Source organism: Budorcas taxicolor, chromosome 17 (assembly GCF_023091745.1).
Source record: "Budorcas taxicolor isolate Tak-1 chromosome 17, Takin1.1, whole genome shotgun sequence".
Taxonomy (NCBI): Eukaryota; Metazoa; Chordata; class Mammalia; order Artiodactyla; family Bovidae; genus Budorcas; species Budorcas taxicolor.
The window spans coordinates 72,914,483-72,929,219 of record NC_068926.1 but is presented as its reverse complement, the minus strand read 5'-3'; positions in this window follow the sequence as shown (position 1 = coordinate 72,929,219).

Here is a 14,737-nt window from a genome sequence, read left to right as displayed (position 1 = left end):
AAGCTGGGTGGTGCTGGTGATTCCCCTCCGGGCAGCTGGATTCTGCAGTCCAGCTGAGAGGTGGTAGTGTTGGATAAGCAGAATCCCGGGCTTGGAGGCAAGTGGCAATGCCCGGGGGACAACAGGCAGCAGCTGCAGAGTGATCTGCCCCAAGCCACTGGGCCCAGAGGTGCGGGACCCCTAGTGGCAAAGCCCTCCTGACCAGCACCTTCCCATTTTCTGCAAAGGGGACGCAGCAGCCATGCCTGGGTTAGGGAGGTGGAAAACCCACTCCGCTGTCGGCCAATGAGTGGGTCAGGGTGGGGTCTCAGGGCCACCGCAGGTTCCGTCACCCTACCTCTGAACACACACATTCTTAGATGGGAGCTCATGACCTCGTGTGGTCACCCTTTTGACCTCAAGCATCTGCAGCTGTTGGGAGCTTCTAACATCTAGCTGACACCTGGGTGTCCCTGCAGCATGTCACACGTGCCCCAGGGATGGCCCTACAGAACTGGCCAGAAGCCAGGTAGAGGGTGGGTGAGAGTGGGGGACGGGGCTCCTGGGCCCTGTGGCCATGGGCCAGGGGCGGAGGCCCCCTTCCCTGAACTCTGACTCCTTCCAGCCCCCATCTGCAGCCTGCGTCAGGGAGGGAGGCCAGTCCCGCGGGCCCTGCTGGGTGGGCGGAGCCCACGGTGTGGTAAATTCACCCCTGAAGGAGGAGAAAAGCCACCGTTCCCGAGGGGTCCCACCCATCGGGCCTCCACAGTGGGAACGCTGGGGCGATAAGGGTGGGAGACCGCCCAGATGGACTGGGTTGGAGCCCCACCGCCTCCTCCCAGTGACCTAAAGCTGGCGAGAACCTCTCAACGCCTCGGTGGGTTTCCCGTCTGTAAAACGGGAGGGCAGCAGAACGCTCCCTCGCGGACTGTGGGAAATACAACTGGTGCCGTTGGGCGGGCGCGGCGTGCAGCCAACAGCAGGCGCTGGAGGAGGATACCCGGGAACTTGGGGGTGGCGATAGAGCCGACCGGCCCAAGTCCGGGGATGGGGCGCCAGGCCTGCCCCGCTTCCCGTGCGAGCCGCATGGCCTGGGCACGTCCTCGGAGGCGGCCGGGAGAGGGCGGCCAGCAGCCCGGGCCACAGCCGCATAGGTCCCGGCAGGTGCCCTGGCCTCCGTCGCTCCACGAGGGGCCGTGATCGGCAGAGACGGACACCCCCAGTGGCCAATGGCAAGCCGGCGTCTCCCCGCGCTCGTCCAATCGGCGCCGGTTGCCGGGCCTCCCGACCAATGGGAACAGTGGCGGCGGCGGGGAGGGGCGAGGGTCGCGGCGCCGGCAGGCTGGCTTTGCGCACGGGCCGCGCAAGGGGCGGAGGGCTGGCCCGGGTTGCGCGGGGCGCTGAGGGTGCGCCCCGCACCGGCGCGATCGGAGGCCCCCGGACGGTCACCCGCGCCCGCCCGGGGACGCCGCGCGCCGAGGGGCCGGCGGACGCCCGTCTGGGGCGGGGGCCGTTCTGCGGCGCCGCCCACAACCGCGCTCCAGGTAAGCTCCGGCCGGGAACCCGGGTCGGGGTCGGCCGGCCCCCGGGCTGCGGGCCGGGCAAGGGCCGGAATCGAGGTCTGGGCAGGGGTCAGTGCCGGGGGTCCAGGCCGGCCCCGCTCCACCCGCACCGCGCCGCGGTGCGCGAGATCCCGGACCGGCGGGGGCGGGTCCCTTTGTGCGCGGCCTGGGGTCCTGCCCGGCCGGCCGTGCGCCTCGCTCCGCGCACCCCTCCGGTCGCGGCGCAACCTGAGCCGTGTCCGCCCTACTCGACCGGGCGCCTTGGGCCGGCGCCACGCAGCCACGGAAACTTTCCATCGGCCGAGCGGATCAGGGGCTGGGGAACTTTCCTGGGGCGGCTAGCCGCCGGGAAGCACCCGCACGGCGGGGACGGGGAATGCCCCGGCGCCGGCGCCGCGCCCGCCGCCCAGAGGACGAGGGAGGGAATGCTGCCCGGGGTCCCTGCCCGGAGCCCCAACCTGGCTCCCCATCCTCGCCTCCCCTGCGCCCCGCTGGTGGGTCCCCAAACCGCGGGTGTGAGTCGCGTTCCCCTCGGGACTCGGACCAGATTGGCTGTTAACCTGAGCACGCAGCAGGAGATCCCCAGCCTGCCTCTTTTGATCTTAAATAATTAAATATTGGGTTATTACAACATGTCACCATTTCTAACCTCTGCACAACGTGTCACAGTGAAAACAGGAGTTGGAGGCTCCCGTGCCCCTTTAACCCAAACCCAAAGGTGTTTAGGAACAAGGAGAAAAGCTGCTCCAAGGGTCTCATTCTGTGTGTGACCCCCTCTCCCTCGCCGTGCAGGGCACGCGCCAGGTGAGGGTCTGTGAGCCCAGGGGCGTCCTTCCGATGAGGGCATGCCCAGCCCCGCACTGGGAGCCTCGGGATCCAGGCTTCCGGAGGTCCTGCCGGCCCAAGCAGGTCCTACCTGCCCTGTCTCAGTGTATCTGGACCCGCAGCAGTCAGTTCCCGAGCAGGTGGTCTGGGTCTGGGGTTCCGCCACAGCGTGTGGAGCTGTGAACCTGGCACTCGTGTCTTCCCGCAGCCTCGCCTGTCCCTTCCACAGCACCCTGTCTCTCCCCCATCGCCCACACCCCCTAGTCTGAGGTCCACCGGCACCCAGCCCAGAGCTGGGCATAGAGCACGCACTGCACTCAGGACTCTGGTCTGGCCCTGGCCTGGGGAGGAGGTCCTGCAACCACAGTCCGGCTAGCCCCCACCCCGCTCTCCACGTGGGCACGATGCCTGCTACCCACGTGCCTCCTGGGGGAGCAGGGCCCACCCTCAGTCCTGCCAGGCTAGAGCTGCCCCGCCCCGGCCTGGGCCACATGCCTCCCCCCAGGGTGGCCCCTCAGGTCGCTTCTTGGTGCCAGGGGTCCCTCTGCGTCTCCCAGTTTCCCCGGGGGCTGCACCACCAGCCCCATCTGTGCTGCGCAGGATTCAGACGGGTTCTCTCTCCTCCACCCCCGGGCCACCAGTGAGATCCTCCACCTCCGAGAGGACCAAGGGGTGGATGGAGACACCAGCCCACCTGAACCAGCAGGAGGGAAGGAGGGGGCAGCTGGGGCGGAGGTCCTGGGGAAAGTGCTGTGGGGTGCCAGGGAGGCGGCCCGGGTTCCTGGGGCTTGCCCCAGCAGCGGCTCGGTTGGGCACATGCTCCTCTGCTGCCTCATCCGACAAGACTCAAATGAGGTGTCAGCCACTCCACAGGAACCCCAGAGTGAGAGCGTAAGTGGGAACTCGGGGTCAGAGAGTTACGGGGGGGACTCGGGGTCAGAGAGGAACTGAGGGGACTCAGGGTCAGAGAGTAACCAGCGGGACTGGGGTCCAAGAAGAATAAGCAGGGGAACTCGGGGTCAGGAGCCCCTTCCTGGGGCTTCGCCTGGAGGCCGGCACAGCCGACCTGCCCGGAGCTGCGGGGCATCTGCATTACTCGCCGGGTGCCTCCGCCTTGCCCCTCCCCGGGTGGTGGGGGGCGGTGGGTGTGAGGCACAGCCCTCACCCGGGCCCGACCCAGAGCGCCGGCGCCCTCCAGCAGAGCAGGCACAAGCTGAGTGCGGCCACCAGAGGGCGCCCGGGGCCGCCACAGCCAGCAAGAGCGACTCCACCCAGCCCCCCAGTGCGGGGCGGGGGCGGGGGCGGGGGCGGGGGCGGGCGGGGGGGGGGGGGCCGGGGGGGTGCGGGGGGGTGGTGGTGGTGAGGATGACCCCTTCCCCAGGCGCCCAGAGGCACTCACTGGAGCTTTGCTCTGTCCGGGCCCCCTGCCCAGGGCGGGGAGCTGGAGACGGCACGGCCCCTGGGTGCTGGACACAGCAGGAGAGCAGGCTGGGGCCGGGCTCCCAGTGGCCATCCTGTCATGTACGGCCCCAGGGCCCAGGCCAGGCCTCAGCACCAGCCACTCAACACCAGGCTGTGCCTCTCTGCCTCAGTGTCCTGGGTGGCACAGAGGGCACAGACAAAGGAGGGGCCTTTCAAGATGCACAGAGTGACCAGTGGCCAGCCAGGATTCCAGGCTAAGCACAGGGCAAGCTTGGGCTCCTCACCACCCTTCATGGCCCAGAGCTGCTGGCCCATGCCCCCAGCCCCCAGCCTGGGCCCCATCCCCCTGGCCCCCCAGCCTGGGCCCCATCCCCCCGGCCCCCCAGCCTGGGCCCCACACCCCTCCAGACTGGGGTTGGGCCGTGGGGGCTCCCTCACGCTGCCAGGTGTCTCTGATCTGTGCTTGCTATTGTGGCTCTTGGCCGGCCCCTGCAGAGGGTTGCTGCCCAGCTGGGGACATCGCAGGCCTTTCCGGGGCAGGAGCAGCCCTCTCAGAGCCTGGGCTCTTGGTGCAGGGTCCTTGTTCAGCTGGGACCCCTGAGCCCGCCCACCGGCTCTGAGGGTTGCTGAGGAGGGCCCCCTGAGCCAGGCACCCTCAGCCTCACGGCACAAGCCCTGCCGCTGCTGCTGCCTTCATGCCTCAGGCCTGCCCGTCTGTCTGTCCATCCACGGCCCCGGGGCTCTTAAGAGGCTCTGCCCCCAGCACCCAGGGTACAGTGCTGCCGAGGCGAGGCGCCCTGGGCATGCAGACCCTGCCCAGGTCCACGCCCACCACGTGCCATCCAGACCCTCCCAGTTCTCAGTCCTTCTCGCCCTGACGATGCCCCCCACTCCCATACTGGCCTGGACCCTGGGTCGCCTCTTGGCCCACTGGAGCCCACTGGAGCCCCCGAAGTGGGAGCCGTGTTCTTCCTGCGGTTGGGTCGTTATCAGGACTGACAATAAAGGCACGTTGTTCTCGTGGGACGAGGTCTTTGTCAACGCTTAAGCCAGAGGCAGATGTGCCCCAGACATATCACATTCGGAGCAAACACTGATTCCTGACCTCGGTGGGGGCCACAGGTCCCGCCACAAGCGGGCAGACTCCCAACCATGCCTCCCTCCCAGGCACACACATGTACATGCGTGCACACATGCCTGGCTTGAGCCCTTTCCCCCCCACCCCACCCCCCACCTTCTTTCTTAGCTCTGGCCCTAGCCTCCTGCTCTCCCATCACGATCCTGCCCCAACTGGAAGCCCTTCCCCTTGTTGAAGGGGCTGCCAGGAGGCAGAAGGCCGCACCCTCGGGCCCCAGAATGAGCCATGTCCACAAGGAAAGTTTGGATGGAGGTTTGAGACCACTTGGGTGGCACTGCAGAGCGGGGGGGAGATCTTCCATCACTGTGGTCCCCGGGGGGGCTAGCGCCTGTCGAACCACCCTGCTTTTCGTTTCTCAGCAGTATCGCCAGGCCTAGCTGCAAGCAGAGGGGAGGCATCCCCAGGCCTAGCTGCAAGCAGAGGGGAGGCATCCCCAGGCCTGACACAGGTGGAGGGGAGGCGTCCCCAGCACCCTGACTGAGACAGGCAGCTGCAAGGTCCTCGGTCTGGGCCTGGGAGGCTCACTGCCTCCCTAGGAGGCATGCGGACGGGGCCAGCCTCAGGGGACTTGGGGAAGGTGGGTCGAGGACCCCTGCTCTGGCCCTGGTATGGGAGCATAGCACAGCAGCCTTGGGAAGCCAGAGCGGTTATCTGCTTACAACTCTTACGCTCCAGGTTTTGAAGGATAGTCAGAAAGAAGCGTAAGAAACACCCAGGCAGCCAATGCTAAGTGTGGACGCGACAGACCCAGTGCGAGAGGGCACAAGAATGTGCTCAGGGTCCTGTGGGGCGGGCCCCTGTCGGCGCGCCATAGGATGCCCCTGGGCTGGGATGACCAGGGATGACCAGCCGGGGTCTGACCCTGTCCAGTAGGGACTCAGCCCCACAGATGGGCCTCAGCAGGTGCCCTCTGGACAAAGAGCCCACCGATGGGTGTCTGGATGTCCTGACCTCCCCGGGGACGTTCCGTCCTCACACGGGTAGAAGGCAGGGCGGCTTGTGGTTAACAGAAGGACGGACTGTGGCCTGAGTGTGTGTGTGTGCGCGCCTCTGGTCAGCCTCAGCCCAGGTGGGCACAGTGCCCCAAGCTGGACAGGGCTGGACGTGAGGCCTCCTGCCAGCCCTGCTTGAATTCACCAACGGGCTGGACGTGGACCACAGATACTGGCTTGTGGGACGCCCCTGCATTGGGGACAACCCACCAGGACATCAGCCGGGCAGGTCTGTGCTGCCCTGACGTGGACGTCCGGCCGGTCGGTGCCCACGTGTTGCACAGGCCGCCAGCTCTGATCCTGCTTGGGGCCGCTCCCGCAGAACCAGAGAGGCTGGAGCCACCAGGAGTGACGGGCCACAGGCCCAGGCGCCGTGGGAGGCTTTGGCCAGTGGGGCCACGGTCAGAGGGGGAGGAGCTGTGCGCGGCGTGCGCCAGCCCTGCTCTGTGGTGACAGCTCCAGGGGCACAGGGCGCGGCGTCGGGGGAGGGAGGTGGGGACGGAAGCGGAGGGGGCCCCGGGCCCGCGTGGCCGGGCAGTCCATTTGCCGTGCCGATGGACTCGCGAAGGGTGGCGGACTCTGAGAACACCAGCCCAGGGTCTCAGTGGCCAGCCTGCGGGGCCATGCGGGGCCTGCTGAGTCGGGATGAGGAGGCTCGACCCGCATCCAGGCTGTGGGGACTCTCGGGGTCAGGGCCGTGCGCATTGGCCACTGAGGGCTTTTTACAGCCTTTCAATGTTTGCCTGTGGTTGGTGACTTCCTGTCTGAGAAAGTTTCAAACTTTGCACGTTCTACGCGGAAGCTATGGAAGTCTTCTTCTTCCGACGGTTCCATGTCCCACATGTGTCCTCTGAGCATGGCCAGGCGAGCACACGTTCATCCACCCCACCGGTGTTTCCAGGTCGGCGTCCACGCCCGAGATTTCACCCACCTGGAGTCTGTGTTGATGCAGATGGGGGACAAGGGCTGAGCTTGGTTGACACAGTCATATCTGAACCATTACCTGGCCGACATGTCCTGTCAGTGGAGACTGGAAACAGGACCCCTGGGTCCTCGTTGGACACTCAGGCCAACCAGCCTCTGTGTGGGACAGTCCCGGGCGGCCTCGAGCTGGCCCCACAGGTGCGGGCCGGTCCACGCTGTCAGGGGGCCCCTGCCGCGCTGGCCCTGTGCACGCGGGTCCCGCTCTGGTCTCCCTGAGTCTCCAGCCTGTCTGAGCCCCCTTGGTGACCGAGAACAGGTCCCTGCTGTGGGGAAGCCTCTTGGAAGCCCCCAGAGTGTTGCGGGCCCCCTTTGTGGCGTCCCGCCTCTGAGCATGCGGCTGCCCGCGGCTGGGCGGGCCTGGGCGGTCCCCCGAGGCTCTCTCGCTCCTGGTGGCCTGCAGGGAGTGTGTGGGCCCCCTCCAGGCGTGGGCTTGGCACGCTTGTGACCTCCAGTGGACGCAGCACCAGCAGCACCCACACCTGCCTGCTTGCGTCTCTGCTCGGGGTGGGGCCTCGCCAGCCTCGTCAACTCCTGCCTGTTCCCCGGGTGTTCTGGGCCAGCCTGTCAGCTTCCTTCCCCAGGCCCTGAACCTGTGCCCTGGCCCGGCCCGGCAGGACCCTCCGCGGGGCACCCCGCGTCGTCAGCTCCGCCCCGACTTCGGTCCTGTGCTCCGATCTGGGGAGGGCCGCCTGTTGTCAGGTGGGGCGAGGCCCCCACGCCCCCCTACCCTCCCGGCACACACTGCCAGGTTGACGTTTGCAATTGATGACTTTGGTATTTCAAACATGCCTTTAGTTAAACTTTCTCTTTTCAAAATGTTTTCACTCTCCGTGAAATCCTAATTAGGCCATTCATTCATCTGAATGTACTTGCTGCTCTCTGCGTTTTGCGAGATAACGAGACTGGGAGCCGGCTGGCGGCCCGTCCTCTGGGGCCTCCGCCTGCTCGTGCCCTGCAGGGAGGGCCTGGCGCCCCGCGGCCGTGGATGGGGCCGAGTGTGCAGGCTGAGGGGCCTGGGCAGCACATCGGCCCGACAGTGGGGAGTCTGCCTGACGCTGCCTTAGAATGTCCAGAGCTGGGTTTACCCTCGGGATGTCGGGATGCCACGAGAAGGGAGAAAGGGAGGCGCCCGGTTTGCAGAGCTGCCAGCCGGTCCTCGCCGTACAGGAGCATCTGTCTGCAGATAGGGTGGGTGGGCCGTGGGAGGCTGAGCCAACATCCCAGACCGCCTGGTGGCACCATGGACGCCTCGGTGCTCCCTGGGGTGGCCCGGCGCCTGGGGCACAGAGCCCGGGGAAGGCGAGCCATGCAGGCCCAGCCTGGCGTGAGCACAGCCTTCCCGGCTTCCTCCTGGGCCGACAGCTCAGGCCCGCTGTGACCCCGCAGCCCTGCTGGAGGCCGCTGTGTGGGGTGGCTCCCGGCCAGATCTGGGGTCTCTTGGGGACCCCCGTGCCAGCGGCAGTGGCCCGGCGCCCCGGCCTCACGCTCCTACCCTCTGTCCCACCGGCTCTGGGCTGCTTTACGTGGTTCGGCCGGCCCGCCTCTGGCCTGTGTCTGTGGCCTCGACAGTGTCCCAGCCACCAAGCCTCCACTGTGCTTTTCTTCAAATCCCTGCGGGGTCCACGATCATTCCTTCTTAAAGTTTGTTCCCAGTTCATCAGATCAAGGTCCTCTTCCACCTCTCAAGGACACACATCAGCAGCTCTCTTAGGCTTGTGCCAGTTAACTGCAGCTCTCCGGGGCCCTGGGGCAGCAGGCGGCCCGGGCGCTGGGGTCTCTGCCACCCGGGCACTGGGGTCTCTGCCGCCCTAGGGCTTCTGTCCAGGGTCCTGGCCCAGCCACACACCCCCTCCCGTCACAGGGACCTCCAGTGTGGACCAAAGCTGGGCGCTGCAGGCCGGGCCTCACGGGTCTGCCCGACCCTCCAGGAGCCAAACTCTTGCCTCCCTCAGCACACGGATGTCAGAGACCACCCACCACCCATTGCCCAGGGCAGGCAAGGCCACTCGAGCCAACTTGGTGGGCTCACAGCTGCACAGCGCGGATGGGTGTGTGTGCGCGTGACCTTGTGGGTGGCTGCAGGTGTGTGCCCGCGGGTGGGTCCAAGGAGGCCCCCAAACTGCCAGCCAGCCTGCCGCAGCGATCCGCGTCCTGCTGGTGGGGCCGGGGCACACGCCCCCTTCGGTCTCACAGGATGGAGGGGTCAGGGAGTCAGGCAGGGGCACTGAGGAGGGGCGGGAGAGGGTGTGGGGGCCAAGTCTGCACTGGGTGGGGTGGGGTGAAGCCCCTGCCCCTGCTGGGGCGTTTGCATGTAAAATATGAGACTGTGCTGTTGGCTGGAGGCTGCTGGTGTCTGGACCTGTTGCCATGGGCACCCCTGGGCTTCGGGCACCAGTCTGGCTCCCCGCGGGGTGGTGGGGTGGGGGGAAGGGCAGTCTGGAGCAGAGCAACTGGCATCTGGCTCAGCTTCTGGGAGGAGGTGGGGGTCCCGGGGCCTCCGGGAGGGGCCGGTGCCAGCTGGAGGCCACACGGGACCGTGGGCAAGGGCAAACCAGCGGGGCCCTTAGATGCTGTGGGCTGGGGACGAGGCTGGAGGGGCCCGGGGCCCCCTTCCCCAGGCGAGCTTTGCTTGGTCACCCGCTCATTCAGGCCCGGGTGACCCAGCCGCCCTGCCTCTGCCCACAGCCACTGGAGGGTCTTCCTGACACCGTCACCCCCCAGGCTGTGGGCTCTGTGTCTGCAGGGCCCCCGTTATTCCCCACCAAGGGGATGGGTGACCAGTTTCCCACTCTCGTGCTTCCCAGGGAACCTCGTCGAAGCTGAGCCACAGGCCTGCGAGGCCCTGGGCTGGGCTTGGTGGGGGGAGGGCCCAGGACTGCTGACAGCCGGACGGCTGGTCCGTGCGAGCCCGTCCGGGAGCCCAGAAGAGTCAGCAGCGCCCAGGAATGCTGGGGGGGCAGCCAGCCAGGCGGGTGAGGAGCCCCTGCCCCTGACCGTGAGGGCCGCCCCTTGGCAGCCCGCGCCCCTGCTCCGTGTGGGTCTGCCCGTAGAGAACCGGCCCTCCCGGACTAGCACAGCCCCGTGCTGCCCCCGAGGCCGAGGCCCCTGCTCCGGGCACCGGATGAGCAAAGCTACAGGGGTCAGACTGAGGTCACCCAGGGAGGGCCGCCGGGCAGGGTGCCCGGCACACGGGGCACTGCCAAGTGCCTGGTCAGCAGTGCCCGGGGCCCACGGGGATGGGGGGCAGTAGGGACCAAGCAACACGCTGGGGGGCTCCACGCTGGGCCCACACCACCCCCGGGGTCCCATCTCCCCTCCCCGGCAAGGGCCCCTCCTGCCCCAGTCTGTCCTGAGGTCCTGGCTGCAGCAAGCCTGCCCCAGGCCACCCGGCTGGCCCAGCTGCACGTCCTCAGGGCAGGCAGGTGAAGGTGGGGTGGGACGGGGGACAGGGCCAGCCTGGCCCCAGACCTGCACCGTCCCAGCCGCCGTCCACCGCGTCCTGAACCCGACTTCCTGTCTGGCAGGGGGCTTCCATGCTGCCTCCGCCCCCTCCCCTTATCCAAGAAGAGTAGAGCTCCTGTCAAAGGCAGGGAGGCCGTGGGAAGTCCTCAGGCCCCTGCAGGGAGCCCCCCCTGAGGACAGGGGCTCACCCCAGGGACCCTTATGTGGGCAGGCGGTGCTGGGGGTGGCATCCCAAACCACCAGACTCTCCGGCTTCCTTGGCTCTGCAGCCTCAGGGCGGGGGCTGGGCTGACAGGCCCAACCGTGTCCCCCAGAGACTCGCTGGCCACAGGCTCCCCGGGGCTGAAGCCCCTCAAAGGGACTTTGTGCTTCCACAAAGAGCCTCTGTCCCTCTTGGGGAAGCTTGGGCGTTGCCATGGTGACAGAGGGGGCCTGGGAAGAAGGGGTCCTACGTCTTGGGGGGGAGGGGTGTTCCAGGCAGAGGGCACCGGTGCACGCGGGCCGCAGCCCTCGGCCTGGACAGACAGCTGCCCGGCTGCGGCTCACTGCTCTCCTCGAAGGCTCAGTGACCTCTTGGCTGCTGGGCAGGAGCTGGGCTTCCAGGCCTGGGGGCCAGCAGGACCCCCCGGTTTGGTCCCCTCTTAGGAATGCCTCGGCCCGGTGTCCACCCCAGAGCACAGTGCGGAGGGGTTCTCAGAGGGTAGAATGGGGGTGGGGGAGCCACCTCCCAGGGGGACCCTGGGGGAGGCAGTGCAGATAACAGGCCACTCCCCCACATAGCCCACCGGGGGCTCCCCTTTCGTGGCCGGGCTGGAGGGGGTGGGCCACTGGCACAGAGAGCAGTGTGCCCGCCAGCCCCATGCCTCCCTGCCCTGCCCTCCCTTGGGGCGGCCCTGGACTGGCTGCTGCAGACACCATGGTGGGGGGGTCCTCGGTGCCCAGCCCCACCTCAGAGCCTGTCAGGCTTTGCCCTCGGGCTGTGACACAGCCAGAGTCTGGGGCAGAGGCGGGGGGAAGCCGTCCGCCGAGTCTCCCCAGAGCGGCAAGGCCCCGTGACTCAGAGCACGTGTCTGTAACCAGCCCCGGCAGGAATCTCAGACCAAGACCCTTCTTGAGTCTGACGGGGGCTCCCTGTGGCCCAGGCCTCCCATCCCAGCAGCTGGCATGCTCACCCACCCTCTGGCCAGGGCCAGGCCTGTCCCTGCCGTGTGCAGCCTGCGGCCACCTGGCCTCCCCTGGGCCCCAGCCCTGGGCCCAGCCCTAGGCTGTTGGATGCCGGGCCTCAGGCTCCACATGCCCCGGCAAGCATTCCTGCCTTAGCCTGCCCCCAGGCCTCCTGCGACTGCCCCTCACATCCTCCGGTCCTCCTGGACTGCCCGTCCAGCAGCCCCCTCCCCTGCGGCTGACCAGCGCTGCCCAGGCCCCGGGCACCCCCTCCGTGTGGGGCAGGAACCCCTCAGGAATTGCCCCTGCCCAAAGAGGCCATCCTCTGTGCGTCCAGTGGGTGCTCCTGGGTATTCACCGGGACGGCCTGGGGGCAGGAGAAGGTCACTGAAGGGCTATCTGTGTCCACCTCTCACCCCCGTGGCGTCTGGCCCAGGTGACAGCGGGGAGCCTCCTCTGCTGGGCAAAGCTGATGTCCAGCCTGACATCCAGCTCCCTGAAGACCCGGCTGCTTCCCTCGGGGCCCCTGGGGTGTGTTTCCAGCCCCACCCTCACCTACCAGGCTGCTGTGGGGAGGGGCACCCGCCTTCCCAGCTCTTACCTGCTTCCTGCCTACGCCAGTGGTCCATGCACCCCTCCACCCAGAGCCCACCACGGCCAACGTGCCCTTCTTCCCATGTGTATGTGCTCATGTGCGCACGTGTGACCATTTCCACACTCACCCTGCACACACCGTCGCTGGGCCACACACCTGGTCTAGTAGGGTCTAGTGAAAGTCACTCAGTTGTGTCCGACTCTTTGTGACCCCATGGACTGTATGCAATCCCTGGAATTCTCCAGGCCTTTCCCTGGTCCAGGGGATCCTCCCAACCCAGAGATCGTCCGGGGTCTGCATTGCAGGCAGATTCTTTACCAGCTGAGCCACCAGGGAAGCCTAGCACCCCTGGCAGGTGCCCTTTTCACTCCTGGGCTGGGTGTTGGTTCCTGCAGGCTCCTCCAGGCACCGTGTAGATGAAGAGGGTCACTTGTCTTCTAGACGTTGTGATCCCTGGGTTCCTGCGTGTCCATAGTATCTCGGTTTTGTTGTTTTTTCCTACTGCCTATCGTGGAAAATTGGAAGCACGCAACAGTGCAGGGCGATGGCGTGTCCCACGAGCCTGCCTGGCTTCTGCGGTGGTGGGCGTGCGGCCCAGCGGCTCCCATCTGAGCCCTCGCTCCACCGAGGACAGCCTCGGCCAGAGGCGCTTGTTCTGGATGCTCAGAAACCCTTCTTTCTCGCGAAGGCGAGCTGGTCCTTCCTCCTCTGCAGTTTCTTCCACGGCCTTATGGTCGAGGACAGTCTCTTCCCGCCCAGACCTGCCCCCAGCCCTGCACCAGCTCCGGGTGACCCCGCAGGCCTCGCTGTGACGGGCGGGGCGCTCTCCCCAGGGCTGAGGGCGCCCTCTGATCCCCGCAGGGCGGCGAGGTGAAGGCAGGCCCTCGCGGGGCCAGGGCAACACGGCACCCTCCCAGGCGGTGGGCTGCGGCCCACTCCCCTCGCGCCCAGGGGGAGGGGCCAGTGAGGAAGCAGAGCCCTGTCCTTCCCTCGCGGAGGTCGGAGGTCGGGGCACTGGGGAGCGCGCCAGCAAAGGGCCTGCGAGGGGAGGGCCCTGGAGCTCCGGCCTGCCACCCGCCTCCCCGCCCCTGACCCATCGGAAATTCCTTTAATTCCTCAGCCCAGACTGGACTCTGTCCCCACAATTTGATTTCTGGAGCCGGGTTTGGCCGGGCCTGTGAGGAGGAGGAGTGGCTGGCTCAGCACAAAGACGGACGCCCGAGCGCAGGCACGGTTTCAGGGACGGTCAGCCCCCCGCCAGTCCTTCTGGGCACCCACGCCCTCCTGGGGGAGCAAGTGCTGGCCGCAGTGCTATCTCGGCCGGCTGGGAGCCCCCGGGGGGGTGTCCGCCTCACCCCTGCCCACCCACTCAGGCCCCCGGCTGCACGCCCCGCCCCATGCCACGGCCAGCCTCCCTTCCTCCCCAAACTGCCCCCTGCGGACCCACTCACACCCCTCCCCCCCTGCAGCATCCTCGTGTCCCCTCACTGCTCCCCGTGCTCCCCTCAATGCTCCCCCTCATCACTCAATGTGCTCCCCTCACTGCTCCCCGTGCTCCCCTGTGCTTCGCTCACTGTTCCTCGTGCTCCCCTCAGTGCTCCCCTCACTGCTCTCCGTACTCCCCTCAATGCTCCCCTCACCGCTCCTCGTGCTCCCCTCACTCCTCCCCATGCTCCCCTCACCGCTCCCCATGCTCCCGTGCTTTGCTCACTGCTCCTCGTTCTCCCCTTAGTGCTCCCCTCATCGCTCCTTGTGCTCCCTTCATCGCTCCCCCGTGCTCCCCTCACTGCTCCCCGTGCTCCCCTCATCGCTCCCCGTGCTCCCCTGTGCTTTGCTTGCTGCTGTCCGTGCTCCCCTCAGTGCTCCGCTTGCTGCTGTCCGTGCTCCCCTCAGTGCTCCCCTCATCGCTCCCCAGTGCTCCCCTCATCGCTCCCCCGTGCTCCCCTCACTGCTCCCCCGTGCTCCCCTCACCGCTCCCCCATGCTCCCCTCACTGCTCCCCTGCGCTCCCTTCTGCCTGCTTCCTGCCCTTCCATCTCTCCACCCACCCCGGGCTCCTCCCGGGGGGGCTCAGCCTGGTCTCCTGCCCTGGGACAGGCAAGATGGGCTCTGGACAGTGCGTCTGTCCCTGTCTTCCTGCTAGACAGCCCCCTCCCCGTGAGCAACCTGCACCCAGGACTCAGGACGCTGGGGTCAGGGTCTGGGAAGGGGTGTGCCTGGCGGGCAGTGCGAGGCCCTCACTGGTGGATGGGGGCAGGAAAGGTGCTGGCCAGGCAGTAGGGTGAAGGTCACTGCGGCCCCACGGGGCACACACCCCCAGCCCCCAGGCCCCCCCGGGCCCGCAGAGAGGCGAGCCTGGCACCTACCTCTCCCCGGAATCTGCTGGGGGAGGCATCGTCACAGCTTCTCGGTCTAGCTTAAAAACACATGGACTGCAGTGGCCCATGACCCGTGCCAACCACTGTCCTGGTAGTTCAGCTGGTTGCTGTGTCGTTGGTTTGACAGGCGCTGGGCAGGCAAAGGCCAGCTCTGGGGCCCTGCTGGCCTCTTCCCTCGTGGGGCCGTGGGGCTGCCCATCTGTCACGGGCATGGGGGGTCCTCTGAGGTGTGCCCAT